Below are 14,201 nucleotides of genomic sequence, written 5' to 3'. Positions count from 1 at the left end.
TAAACACTAATATCTAGTTACCTAAAATCCTTCAACAGATACACAGTCTTTGTCCCAGTTACGGGAAGACAGGAGAGACCTATTTTTCCACGAACGACGTCTCCCACTAGCAACCCTCCCTCAAGGGCAGCTAGCATCCTTTTCTAACTACTGATATGGAGATTGGCCAATTAGCAGCAACGTCAATTTCCCTTACTTTCCGAACGTAGGATGTCCCCGACGAATCCGATGATCTCGTGTCCTTAGACACACCCCGTTATAGTTTTCCTCTGGGGTATCACCGGGACGAAAATTCATTCTCTCTTGCGGTCTCATCGACAAAAAGGATTGACTCCTTACGGTCAGCGAATATTAACACAGAATCCGACTTAGATTTTGCGAGTGCGTACGACTACCGTCCCGTTGTCCGCGGATTCGTTATTGAACCTAGGATCATTGTCATTAGTCTCTCGAGTATCTAATTACCACGGTTATTTGTCCGGTTCTATGGTAATCGTATTTGCACTAGCCAATGTCTTCTCTATTGCATAACGACGACGCGTAATCCAAACGAAGATTCGCTTTACGCCCCTAACCCTAATTCTAATGTACACCCGACATATATATCCGCGTTTCTTACCTTTCGTTCGATAGCATCGTCACGACTACATCCTCGAAAGCATTACTCCGCGTTCGAAGAAGTACTAAGCTGTTCCAGGCTTTGATCGATTCCTTCCCACCACAGGCTCTATTATAGGTTCGACGCCGACCCTCTTGCGATAGCGACGTTGCCGTCGAATTTGTCATTCGAGGCAGGATCGATGTCTTTCTAATCGCTCTTCTAGAGCCGACGTTTGAATTTCACTCTGAACGAAGCCGATAGCCCGTGCTTAAACAGGTGCCATCGAAATACGTTCGTTTTATCGATCGACTAATTTTCTATCGATGCTCGAGTCGCGCCATGCGATATGCAGCGCCACAGCAACGTCCTTGCGAAGGTTCCGACCTAACCGTATATCGTATCGTTCGGCGTACGCTCCGCGATGCATTGTTCGCCGTATCTCGATAACCAATTCGTACGTAGCGATACTTTGCATAGAAATGCGTAATCGCTGCGTAAACTTACCGCTAATCTTGCGTAAACCAGCTTTCACGGTGTACGACGTATTAAGCGAGGAATTGAAATCTACGGCGAACCATAGACGCGTTACGTCGATCGTGAATCGAGCTACCAATTACCTAAGTGGCTATCAAGAATCGCTATAGCTTTGGCTGGATCTAACCATTAGGCGAATCGACTCCGAATCGCCGTTCGCCGCTCTAACGATCCACGGTGTTATCACGGCAATATAGTCGTGTATCGCGCTATACCTTTGCTCGAGATTCGTTACGAATCCCCATAGATCACGTCGTTGCCATCGAGCGTGAAATAATATATACGCGCGTCGGTGAAATACGTACGTGGAAGTAGAAAGAGACCAAAGGGAGACGAGAGCTCGATTCGATCAAATTGAATCGCCGTCGAATAAAGAGTGACGGTAGTCCGTTACCGTTCTTGAATAAAAACAGAGAGTGAAAAAATATAAAAAAAGGAGAGGAAAAGGATCAACGACTAATTCGATCAGCGACGCCGGTTAGATCGTTTAGAATCGAATAACGGGCATCGACTGGAAATCGGAAGCGAACATCGACTCGACGAAAGTTTACGTTCGACGTATTTCGTTTTCAGCGGCGAATCTGGCTCCGGCTATTCTGGTTCGGCGAGTTCCAAGTTTCGCCCGTTGAAAGTCTTGGACGCTTTTCTAATTAATCCGCGGAGCTCGGCGATAAAAACGTTACCCCGTCTATTAGCAAGTTCGACACGCTGTTTTCCCTTCTTTTTTTAATCCCTCTCCGTTTCCCTTTCTTCGGAGGTTTAGTTCGGCTGCAGGGTATTTAAATTTTCCTTCGTCGAGCGAAAAGTTCGCGAGACGTAATTGGGCTGTTTATAGTTGGTCGTCGCGCATCCGTTCGTCTCTGTAAATCGAAGGAAATCGAAGGAAATCGAACTCTCCGTCTCGATCGACGACAAGCTGCGATCGTTCTCGTTTCCACAACATTCGTTCTCGAATTTTCGAGAAAAATCTTCGATGTAGCTTTCGATGCGTTTACGATTTTGCGCCTCGAACAAAACGTCGATAAATTAGCCAATCAACGCGTCGGCCGTTACTTCTGCACGCACCTATATGCGCGCGGTTTTGAAACGCACGAGATTTCTGCTCGTTACCTCTACTCTGCTTCCACGGAGAAACCGTTACCGTTGCTCCGTTACCTTGCGCAAAGCGAAGAAAGAAAAGAACAACGCGACCCTTCGCTCGAAAATTGTCAACTTCCGCTCCAGTGGGGCGCGATTCCTCAAACATCCGCGACAAAGCTGCGAACGCCCTCTCGGCATTCACCACCCTCCAATCGGTTGTTCGACTTTCCTCTAGCTGAGCGATAACGCGCGATTAACGCCTTCGTTATCCGCCATCGTCCGTTCTTCGACCCTTTCTCGTACACACTGCCGTAAGTAAACCATCGACCCTTCTTTCTTTTGTTCCGTATCGCTTTAAACTCCGCCAATGGATCGATGCAAGACCGCCTTCGAAAATACGTACCTTTAAAACGACGTACGAACCGCAAAACTGTGGCGCAGATTCTTTTCTAACGCAGTTGCTAAAAATTCGATACACGAAGAATCAGCGACGAAGGGAGGAAAAGAGCTACAGCGAGGAAAGCGAGAGAGGGCTGAACGCGATCCTCGATGCAGCTGCGCTCGTCGTAAACCTAGATGCCGAAAACAGCCGTCGAACGAACGCAACTTTAATCGTAAGAAGCAACATCCTCCACCTTGCTGCAAACGCGCGTGCAATTATCGGGCGATCACAGGTAGATTCGTAAAAGGAAGCGGGTTTTCAAATTTTCCACGGCGTATCGTTGTTACGGTAAACGCGTGGGGACGATCGCATAATGGCATAAATGGGACAACGAGAAGTACGTCGAACTGTGCACCACTCATCTTACGCGAGCGTACTACGCTTCCGGGATGAGCGTAGGTTTTTTACGACGGAATAAAGTGGAAGCGGCGTGTACCCGACCGTCGTTTTCAGACGAACGCCATAAAGCGGTAAGAATGGGAAAGGGTTGCCTCCGCTGTGGGATCGAGAGATTTAGAATCTCGCAACAGGACCTTATTCCTCTCTCTCGAGCCGACTGCGACTCGCGCGATCGAAAATAATCAGGTAGAAATTCTGCGAATTCACGGAGCTCGTGCATTTTCCAACGGACGTGGCGAGGAAAATCCGCGAAATGCGTTATTTCGACGTAACTTCTCATCGTTCGCGCCAGTGAGCCGAGATCGAATGTCTTAAAGCGTAAATTTTCTTCTCAGACGGAATAAATAAAACGTAATTTACGCGCGGATAAAGACTCGGGCTTGTCGCGCGTTTAGCCGAAAGAGGTTCAAACGTTTTTCCCCTCAAAGTGTCGGTGAAGAAGTCGTGGCTTTGGTTCGCGTAGAGTTCGTTTCGATCGCGGAGCGTGCGTTCAACGCGGATTCCGCTAAAGCGCTCGCGTTTCAGGCAACGGTACGTCTCCGATGTCCGACGAAGTGGCAGGGGCCGACGTTAAGGAGTTGCTTCTTTCGTGTAGGATCTAGGGGATGTAGGGAAAGCTGCAAACGCGCAACACCGTCCTTGGCGGTGTCCAACGATCGAGACCTTTGTTCGCTACCGTATCTCCGAAACTGGATGTCCCGGATGGAGGAAACGAGGCGAGGTTCGCGCGAACCGAAAAAGTTTTCGCGGAGTCTCGAAAGAGAGGACGATACGAATATTAAAACGATCGGGGGATGCGATGTCGGAGTAGCGGAACGGAGACGAGAATTAAATGCCATTGGCGCAGGGAGGACGATACACTTATGGCACGTACTCGCGAGAATCGCGTTTCAGAGGGTAGGTCAGGATAGCGACGCGGCAGTCCGATCGATTTTCAGGAAATTGAAGGATAGTACCTGCAACTGGATTAAGCTTTTAGAAGGCAGAGCCGGTTTCTATCGTATTGCAGCTAGTCGAGCGTTATTTCGTTACCGGTCCAACTAATACCGTTGTGCTAGGCGAACGCTACATTTCCAGCTGCAATCCGTTATTACATTCCGAAAGATCGTTATCCTTGTGTATTCGGATCGATTCGGTTACCTGTGCGGCGTAATTTCTCCTTTGTAATCTGCTTCCTCCTCCGAGGATCGAGGATATCCTTCGTGGGAGGTTGCTCGTACCGATCGTGGAATTTTTTGTAATTCGATTTTTATCGTAAATCTTTTACGGATGGACGAGTAAATGCGGCGGATTAAGTGTCCGAAATGACGTGTCACGTAATTAAGCGGAACGCGAGTTACGCGTGTTTGAACTTTAAAGTCGAAAGGATCCGGCATCTACGTCGTCGACGAAGACCTATCCCTTTTTGTTTTGCTTTAATCTCCGCGTTGATCGACTGGAATGGAAGCCAAATAATATCAACGGGATAAATAACAACACCGTACGCTCCACCATTTGTTATTCGTCGATCAACTCCGAATTACGATGTACCTGCTTTAAACTTTCGCGCGATAAAATACCAACGACGTTCTTCGTAAGAAACATATGGAAGAAAGCTGCGATACTTTTGACGGTCGAACGCGGTTATTCAAATTACCATGATTTTAATATTTGTTATTATTTTTCGAAAAATTGCAAGTCCTCTGATCCTTTTCCCTGAAAATAGATCGGCGTTCGAAACTGAACGACGTTCGATCTACGACTCGGAGTCGCTTTGTCTCCTTTTTTTCGATCTCAACGAAACGATAGCCCGTGATCGCAATTACCAACGTTCTCGGATATTAAATCGCATCCTTAAATTTCATTGCCTTCGTAAATCTGACATTTTCTTCGTTTCACGTTTCAAAGTTGAATCGCGTCGTTAATCGAATTTTATAACCTCGGTCGAAATTTTACCTCCATTCGGTCGGTTGTTTTCGAAAGTCGCGCGTAATTTGGTCGCGCTTTCGTATTCGCCGTTGATGCACGATTATTCGTGATTTTTTGATCGACGATCGTAAATACGTACAACGAAGCAGTTCCAGTTAATCCCGTAACGGGAAACCGACAAAATCGCTAGACGAGCGAAATCCGCGAACAAGTGGTATCGTTGATTTCGAGTCGTTCCGATCGATTTAATCTAGATGGCTAGTCGGAGAGCAACGCGAGAAACAAGTTCCACACATTCTCGTGGCGAGCTTCCCGCGAGACCTCGCCGTGTAATGAAAGTATTTCCGGGAAACAGTTAAGCACCTTAAAACTGCAGCAGAGATAGAAAGGTTGGATGGAGAGAGGATCCAACGCGCCTTCGACGCGCAATCTACTAGCGACCATCCGTTATTTACACAACGGGGACAACCATACTTTTTCCAAAACGAAAATTTATCCGTCTCCTTCCTCTACCGGACGACTATTTTCTCCGGGAGAATTCTGATTTCGATTTCACCCGTTTCTCCTCGTTTATTTTCTCAAGGTTCCTACGCGTAGAATTTACGTCGACGAAAAGAATTCGAACAAAATCGTAAGACGAAGAAAACGCGACGAAACGCAAAGTCGATGGTGCGTCGGTCGAGATGTCTCCGATTGGAGAAGATCAGTCCACGAATGGTTTCTCCTCTAATCACCTAAATCGCTGTATTACTTTTCTTCAAATTCTTCTTTCTTCGATTTTTATCCGAGGGAATATCGTTCCACGGAAGGAATACTAGGAGCGGTCGAACGATTGACAAATTCCACGGAGAAAGCTGCGTATTAAGATGGAACCGGCGAAGGAACGCTCGAGTCCCGGCGAGTATTTGCTTTCGCGGCTGATTCAGCCTCCGAATATAGGAGCCAATTGCACAGCGAGATTTCCGAACGTACGAACGATAATTGCAGGATGAATCGGCCGTCGGAGTTGCTGCAAGTTCGTTGGCCCGCGGTCGATGAAAGTAAACTCCCGATGAACATCCATGGGAGAGTTTCGATCCGAACTCGTAATTGTTAACACGCTACCGCGAAGATCAACCAGTTACGTAATGGCAAAGTACACCATCGTTTATCCAAGTAATTAGTGGATTTCTTACGATTGTCTTCGTTTTCGAGATATACGCGTAATTCTTCGATAATTAGGTGATCATTTAAGAAGACGGATGGACGTAACGCAAACGAATTCGACCAATCATCTTGTTGGAGTATTACAAACTTTGACCGTTGTCGATCACCGTGACAACCACGACGATCCTTCGCTATCCCCGAGCGGTTTCGTCGATTATGCTATCATCTCGAATATCGTTCCTCTTTCAAAGTCTCGTCGTGCGAGGTGATGGAGCGCGGTGCGACGACTTGCGTATCGCTTCGACCGAAAAATTTAGATCGGTCGTCCTCCGTTTAACGATTCCATCTTTGACGATGGATCGATTCGCTTATTCGTAAGCGGTCGGCTCTCCGGTAATTTCTGGCCGAAGCAAGCTCGCATGCGCGCGAACACGTACCCCGTAGCGCGACCAACTTTTGCATAATGCAGCCGTGTCACGTGCAGGGGCACGTGCGCATCAACGGATCCATAGCCGGTGCGCGAATTCCCTTCTTCCGTCGCGTTTCCTCGTTCGTTCGTTGGTTTTCTCGGTGTGTCATCGCCGCAGCAGCGCACCGAACCGACCCCAAGCGACTTGTCACCCCTCGAGGATCTTCTTCTACCTCCCCTGGCCCGATATTTTGCCGGAAGCTCCTCTACGTTCCCGAGGTTATCGCCGCTGTCGTGAAAAAATTCACCGCAGCCTCTTGCGAATTCGTTCTACTTTCCCTTCTTGCCGTATCCGGTTCGCCGTTATTCAGGCTAGAATTCCAGTCAGCAGGGCGATCGGGATACCCTACCACATTTTTTACTCTTTACTTTACAAGTGTAACCGCGTGTTTTCGTATTTTAGGTGTATCCGACAGGAACGGTGGATTTTTAGGGATACCAAGGATATACGGATATTTATTTCAAGATTCGATATACAGAGAAATATTTCCTGAAAACAGCGAACGATATTTCGATTCTAAGTCTCTGTTCCACCTTCGTTCCGCCTCTATTTTATCTTCTAAATTCCAAGCATATACACTTACTATTTTCGTTCGATGTTTACACAGCGTGTTTCTCGATTACTTTCGGCTTGAAAAACCCTCGTTAACGATGATTATGATAAACTTTGTTTCTTTTCTCGTTTTACGCCCCATTTTCTCGTCTCGCTCATTTTCCTTCTCCCATTTGCTACCTGTCCTTTCGTACAATGTCCGTTAACGCGTACTTTCTCGATCCTCGTTCGTTCACCCTTTTCTCTTTTCTTTACCCCTATTTCCGCTTTTATCTATGTCCCGCCACTCTTGTATACGCGATCTTCTTCGACACGTTCGTTATTCTACCGCGCCCTTCCTCCTTTCCTTTCGTTTTCCTCTCTCTATTCTTACGAAAGAGCAAGCCTGCCCTTCGCTTTACGTTTACCCAGGCTCTTCGACGGTTCGACCAGTGGAAGAAACTTGAATTCTCAAGAAACGTAAATCCCGTGACGGGCTCGTTCAGGAGACGCACGATAGGCACGCGGGAAATCACGTGCATCCAACGGCGGATCGTACGTCTTCCTAACGAGTGGTCGCCAAGTATCAACGATTAAGGTCTACGCTGTTTATTTCGATGTAATCGAAAGAACAAATGTTCGAGGAAACGTCTATCGCAGAAAATTTATTTCTATCTTTAAAATCGCTTCAGAGATAGATACCGCGTTAGTCGGATTAGATCAGCTGAAAACGTTTTTGCAACGCTAGACTCGGACCTTGTAGAGAGTAATTCCCATCGGCCGATCGGTGTCGTTCCTTCTTCGTGGAATGATTTCTATGCCTCGACTTGCACGCGAAGACGAACGAACGTTGAAACGGCACTCGCGTAGCGTTCCCCTGACATTTACCTTAATGCTTGTTTTCCAGTTTCTATCTTCTTAATTTCCCTTTAGCGTTCGGTTTCTAGTTTTCCTTAGTAATGCAACGGAATTGCGACAGTGTGCGAATACACGGTGTAGCGGAACAATGGCATCCGGTTGACGATGCTGCGACGAAGCGACACGTCGCGACGGCGGATCGATGTCGACGGTTCACCTGGGAATTGCCGCCGATGTCGCGCACCGGATCCCTGGAATCGGATATTAATTAGCGACAAACGATTCGATTAATCCGTGCGTCTGCGAAGGAGGTTCCCAAGGCGACGTGCTTTCGCTCTGGCTTCGCTCTCGTCTCGACAATCGCTCGAATTATCGTGGCTGCCAAAGGTTCGCGTGTCCCAGGGCGTGTAACGTTATCTGGTGTGTAGCAGCGAGGTGATTTCCGTGTAGAATCTTTGCAAAGTTCTTTGTCGACGCGACATAATATCGTTATAAATGAATTATTTAGAAAATTCCCCGTAGAAACGACTACGTTTCGTTCTCTCGGGAATAAAAGTAATCGCGTGTTACGAGCGGCTAGAAGCAGAAATTTTGTCTAGGATATACTTAGCTACGCAATATTTCAAACTGCTTCTAAACTTTTCGGAGAAACATCTCCGGACGATCTATCTTCGATTTCTCGTTTCAGTCGAGATCGAAAAGAAATCGCAGAGTTCCCAAACTATTTCTCAAACAACAACAAGCAGAAATACCTATACGATAGGACATGCCGGATTTTCGTAGTATTAGATACGCGCGCGACACTTAAGCGGTAAATGTAACGTGGTTTAAAATTTGCGCGTCAACTTCGAAACAACAGGAACGCACTGTCACGCTAGTTTCGATAGTTTTCTATTCCGAAAGGTTTATTTGTTACAACCGGACATCCCGTCGGTGCGAGTTACTCGTTACTACCCGCCTTACAAGTCAAGTTCTATTTTTTGTCGGACAACGCTGATACGCAAGACTAGAACTTTATTATTAACTGGGAACCAAACGAGTCGAGATATCGGATATAAAAGGAACTTGGCGCGACATAGCGCGTAACCGAGGTAGCAGGCCTGACTACTGACACTTATAGTCGAACGCTAGTCGTTTGTTCCTATCAGGAACGAATCTGTCAGTTCCGAAAATCCGTAGTCAGTTCGCGCGGAAAGCGCCAAGTACCCCGTACATCTAACAAGTACGACTACGCCCCTGTCTCGTTTAAATACCACCACCTGCATATCTTTATAGCGGGTATCTGGACCAGTTGAACGAACCGTAGTATAGCGACTATTTTGTCACGTACACAGTATGTTTACAAGCACAACAGCGTTATCGAACGATTCGTAGGTTTAACGTCCGCCTTTTTGTCTTCTTACTTTTTCTTTTTCATTATATCGTCTGAATCGTCGTTTCGACTGCATAAACATTTGACATTTTGACGCAGTTGGAGAAAGTTAATCAAAGTCCAGCGTTTGCGCTGGCAGCTTTGAAAATTTAATAATTTTATCCGAGTATACACGAAGTATCGAATTAAACTTGAACGTGGCTCGTTCTTTCTTTCCTTCTTTCTTTCTTTCTTCGTTCGACTGGTTATAACGACACTTGAAAAATGTACTTGGTTTCCTCCTCGACCTAGCCCAACCTCTCTGTATCTTTGATAATTACAGATTCCAGATTAAATTTCAAATATTCGATACTCGACCATTTCATCGTGCTATTAAATTTTCTGTCGTTTACGAAGATACCGCTAACGCATCTTTCGTCGCCGTGCGAGATTCCGCTTATCATATTCATTAAAATATCGCGTAACCAACTCGATTCCGGCTGCTTCTTGCAACCGTAATTCTTAAGAGCAAAAAGCAATCTATTCGAGGGTCGATGAAAGTGGAAAAACCCACGAAAGCAGTCGAGAATCTTTCGTACGCTTTACTTCGCGCGATCGCGATTCGAAACTGTTCGAAGCGATCGACCGATCGAATCGCTTTGTGTTCGACGTCGTCGTTCCTGGCGAGACAATGGCTCGAGCGAAGATAACGATCCGGCGGAACCGTTTCCCGCGTCGCAGTTCGGATTGAATCGATCTCGTTAGCTAACCGGTGGACGGCTCTCGACCGAGGGATCCTAGGAATTCGTCGAAAGAACGTCCGCGAACCTTGTAAACGGTAACGCGATTTTTTTTTATGCCGAAATTGTGCGTTTTGACTCACTCAGGGCGTTGACCGATCAAGTAGAGATCTTAAATCATGATGTTCGAACGAAAAATTACATATCCTAATTTCTGTGTTGTCACATTGATTTATTGATCGATTCGGATACTTCAACGAACGAAAGTAATAATTTAAATTGTTCGAACTGACGCTGATAATAGGACGCTCGTAACAAAACGTAGCTGAGGAAGGAATCTCGTCTCTGATACCTTTCTCTCAATTACATCGTCTTCTCGTAACTTTTCAATAGGATTCTCTCGGTCAACGTCTCGTTATCCCTTTTCTTTTTCATCTATTTTCTTAAATTTTCGCCGACGTTTGCTCTGTCACGACCGTGTTTCCGTTTAGACTGTACGCCGCAGGATCGTCGATACGGAAACCGTAACCCAGGAAAAAATGATCACGAGCGAGCACCCACGAGCGTTACCATCTCGCGTGATACCGTCCAGAAATTTATTAATCAGTCGATTCGTAAGTTGGTAGTCTCTGGCTGATCGAGTTTGACTTTTTAACGCAATTGATTGGTGAGCGTAATGCGCGTAATGTAAATCGTTGTGCGACGAAATTCCGTTGTTTAGATCTACGTTGGATTCTTTGAAACGTTCTCTGCTTACAACGCGTAAGTATAAAATTTTCTATTTGCAAGTAGGAAGGATAATATACTCGAAGCTTTTCATAGTTGCGCTTTATTCCGTGGAGATGTTTTCTTATTCTTCCTTCTAGTTCAGCGCGCAAAAATATTCCACGATAATAAGTCGTACAACTTTTCAAATGCGTCCTCTCTTTATAAATTTCTCTGTTCGCCAGATCGTAGTTTATTGTTTTAACCGCGTACCATACGATATAGCATAGAAGATTCATAGATTTGATCGCGTTACAAACTGACCATCTTCGACCAGCTGATAAAACCTTCGTTCGCGACAGCCATCGAAGAGCGAAAAAGTCCCGTTTCCTCCGAACTTATCTATCTTTTTCGTCACGCTGTTCCCGAGAAAATCGGGACGCTGCGCCGGTATCGAGGTCGTCCGAACGATAACGACGAGATTCCAAGGAGAGAAACAAGGAAAGTTGGCGCGAACGATCGATCAAGACGCGCGATTATAAATTGTCGGTTGTTTAGTAGGCCACTGTAATCTGTCCGCGAGCGGATGATCGCAGTTGGAAGCTGACCAAATGTAAAAGCTTCTTATATTTCGCTCTGACTCGGACGAGCCTCTTCCGGGACATCGACGAACGTCGCCTGACTTTTTCCTCGTTTCTTTGAAGCATCGCTGACGGGTATGATTTTCGTAAAATGCCAGAATCTTTCCACATTCTAATTAAAGCGTTCCTTCCGTACATCTTGCAATTTTATCGCTCGTATCTCGCGTTATGAAAGTAAAATGAAATGAAAATAATTCGATCGATCCAGAAGCTACGTTTAAAGACTTTTTGCTGTGTTTTCGAGCTTTCCGTCGAACGCGATGTTTATGGATGCGCGTGGAATATATTTTTCCTCGAAATGCATTCGCTAGGCAAAGGACGTATATCACCGAAAAGGAAGTTTCTGGTTTATCTTAGAAGGAGGACACGCAAACCTTAGTAGGTTAATGCGCGAGGATCCAAGGACCATCCTACCGACCGACTTTTCGTTCTATCCATTACGCCTGTTTACCCGGATTCCCGTTAAGAATATCGACCCTACTGTCTCGAAACAAAAATCAGACTTCGTTCGCTTATTTTACAGGATAATAACGGTCGTGCAAAAACCAGAGCTAGACAACTGCGCGGAGTGCGAGAAAAAAGGATCCTACGATTAATTGAAATCCTAGGCTCTCAAGGTGATAAAAAATATGGCAGAGAACGAACGCACATACCTTTTGTCCGATTTATTTTAAATACGTTCTACTTATTGCAGAACGTACAATAATTTTTCCAAGGATAATATAATTTTATATAGAATGTACTAAATACAGTGGAATTGAATGAGCGATGCGTTCGCGTGCGTACGCCCAGCGTGAAACCTGTCGTCAGCTGTTCATTCATGGCTGCCGGTTCATGCCCGACGAGCGAGGTCGATCGAACGACCTAGGTTCGGGGATGCGATAGCGCGCCGAGGGGAAGAAAGTCGTTCCCTCGGTAGATCTTCTTTAATGTCCACCGACGTGGACTTCTCTCCGACGCGCTTCGAGGTAACGATAATAAAACGGACGCGGGGCGGCACGGCGTTGGCATTCGTTCAACGGGGACGATCGTGGTAACGTTGATCGCGAATCTCGCGATTAGGCGAATTACCAACGAGCCGTGGAACGTCGAAGCGAAGGTCGTGCTCTTTATTTCAACGACCATGATCAACCCGTTGTTCTCGCATCGCTCGACCTTCTTTTCATTTGACGTGGAAATTACTGTAGGGACAGCGAATCTTGCATTCACAAACGGATAAACAAAGATGTACGTAGATTTCTATATTTCTTTATAACGCAATAATTTTGCATTTAACGAATCAACCGACGCTAGAAAAATTCTCGACCGAATCGTTCACGGCACTCTGTCAACCGACGGTTACTCTCGTCGATCGTGTCACACCCTTAAAGATTTCACACATTCGCGCTACTCGCAACTGTTTTGTTTTTCCTCCCAACTGCAATACCCTATCGTAAATCTATTTGCTTGGTCCTCGATCATTCCTCGTGTACGATGCACGCCGCACGCGCAGACCAGTCACTGCGTCGTACGGCCATTCGCACGATGACAAATAACAAAGATTCAATTTTCTACTCAATCGTACCGTCGGTTTAACTTTGTCGAATTCGTAACATTTAAGAAAATAGTATACACACACGCACACGGTATGGATTTAATGGTCAGCGATGTGTACTCTGATTTCTAAAAACGTTAAAAAGAGAAACGAATCGATCGACGTTTCTTCTTTACGTCGCTATGGCACGCAGGAAATACGCAATCGATGCGCGACGCGTGGCGATGATAAAAATAAAATCTTTCGATTAGATAGTACAAATTGTCGGAAACTTTCACCCCCCAGGCAGGCAAGACTTTGCTGTCTTTACGCTTAATTTTTAAGTCGGCGCTGCGAGACCGTCGGCCCCGAACGCGACGTCCCAACTTTCAATTGGTTTACGTTGTTACAGTTTTATGCTTTTATACAGGAAACAGAATTTGTCTTGCGTAATCCGCGTCCTTTTCTGAACTTCGGGAAAATTTAAAGCGTTATACGTATCGAGACTCTCGGTCTGAAAAACGTCGGGTTCCGTTTCTGGAAATATCGATTAAAGATTCCTAACCTAAAACTTAATCTACGCCATAAAATTGAAAGATCGATAGATTTTGGCCGGAAAAGCGCAGAACTCGTTTTACAAAATCGTCCTAAAGCTAATCCCGAAAAAAATTTCGTTAACTCCGTACGGTCGTTTGAATTTGTAAAATTTAAAAGAAAAGAGGCAACTTTGGTTTGCCAATCCGTTTGTAACGGAAAGGGATCTTTGAAAAAGACGAATACAAGGGTGTTAAAACAGAGAGAGGCATTATTCTTTGAAACGAGCCCAGATAGACTGGTGATAGATCCTTTTTCGCTCCAAATTTAGCTCCAAAGTTCAAATATCGACAATGTTTTCGCTCCAAATTTAGCGGTTCTTCGATTTTGTGACGTAGCGTATTTTATTACGGTAATAATTATTGCTTCCAAACGTTTTTACTGGAATGTTTATTTTCCCCATATGAAATATAAAAGAACTAGGAAATGCATCGAAAGTGGAACATTTCTGTACGGGTCTCTCGTAAAAAGATGAATAAATCGCTAGTCATCGATTCCGGTAGGTTCAGTCGACATCAGTTCGTGAATCTGGTCAATTCCAAAGGAGAGAACATAACTCTCTCTCTCTCTCTCTCTCTCTCTCTCTTTCTCTCTCTCTGCATGGTAAGGACAATGCGCTGTGGAAAATTGAAGGGCGGCGGCGAGGGGATGATGCGCCGGCAGAGGCCGGGCCAGGTTGGCCGAGGCC

The 14,201-nt window shown here is 45.7% G+C and overlaps 1 protein-coding gene across 13 annotated transcripts in view; it reads left to right on the top strand.

The window, feature by feature from the left end:
* The window catches only part of LOC100742314, a 189,628-nt gene that overhangs the window by 65,013 nt on the left and 110,414 nt on the right, over positions 1 to 14,201 (top strand). The gene's annotated exons all lie outside the window — the stretch shown is intronic.

This window comes from Bombus impatiens, unplaced genomic scaffold (genome assembly GCF_000188095.3).
Source record: "Bombus impatiens unplaced genomic scaffold, BIMP_2.2 scf_0581, whole genome shotgun sequence".
Taxonomy (NCBI): domain Eukaryota; kingdom Metazoa; phylum Arthropoda; class Insecta; order Hymenoptera; family Apidae; genus Bombus; species Bombus impatiens.
Note: the sequence above shows the minus strand (reverse complement) of the source record. Positions and strands in the feature narration are given on the sequence as shown.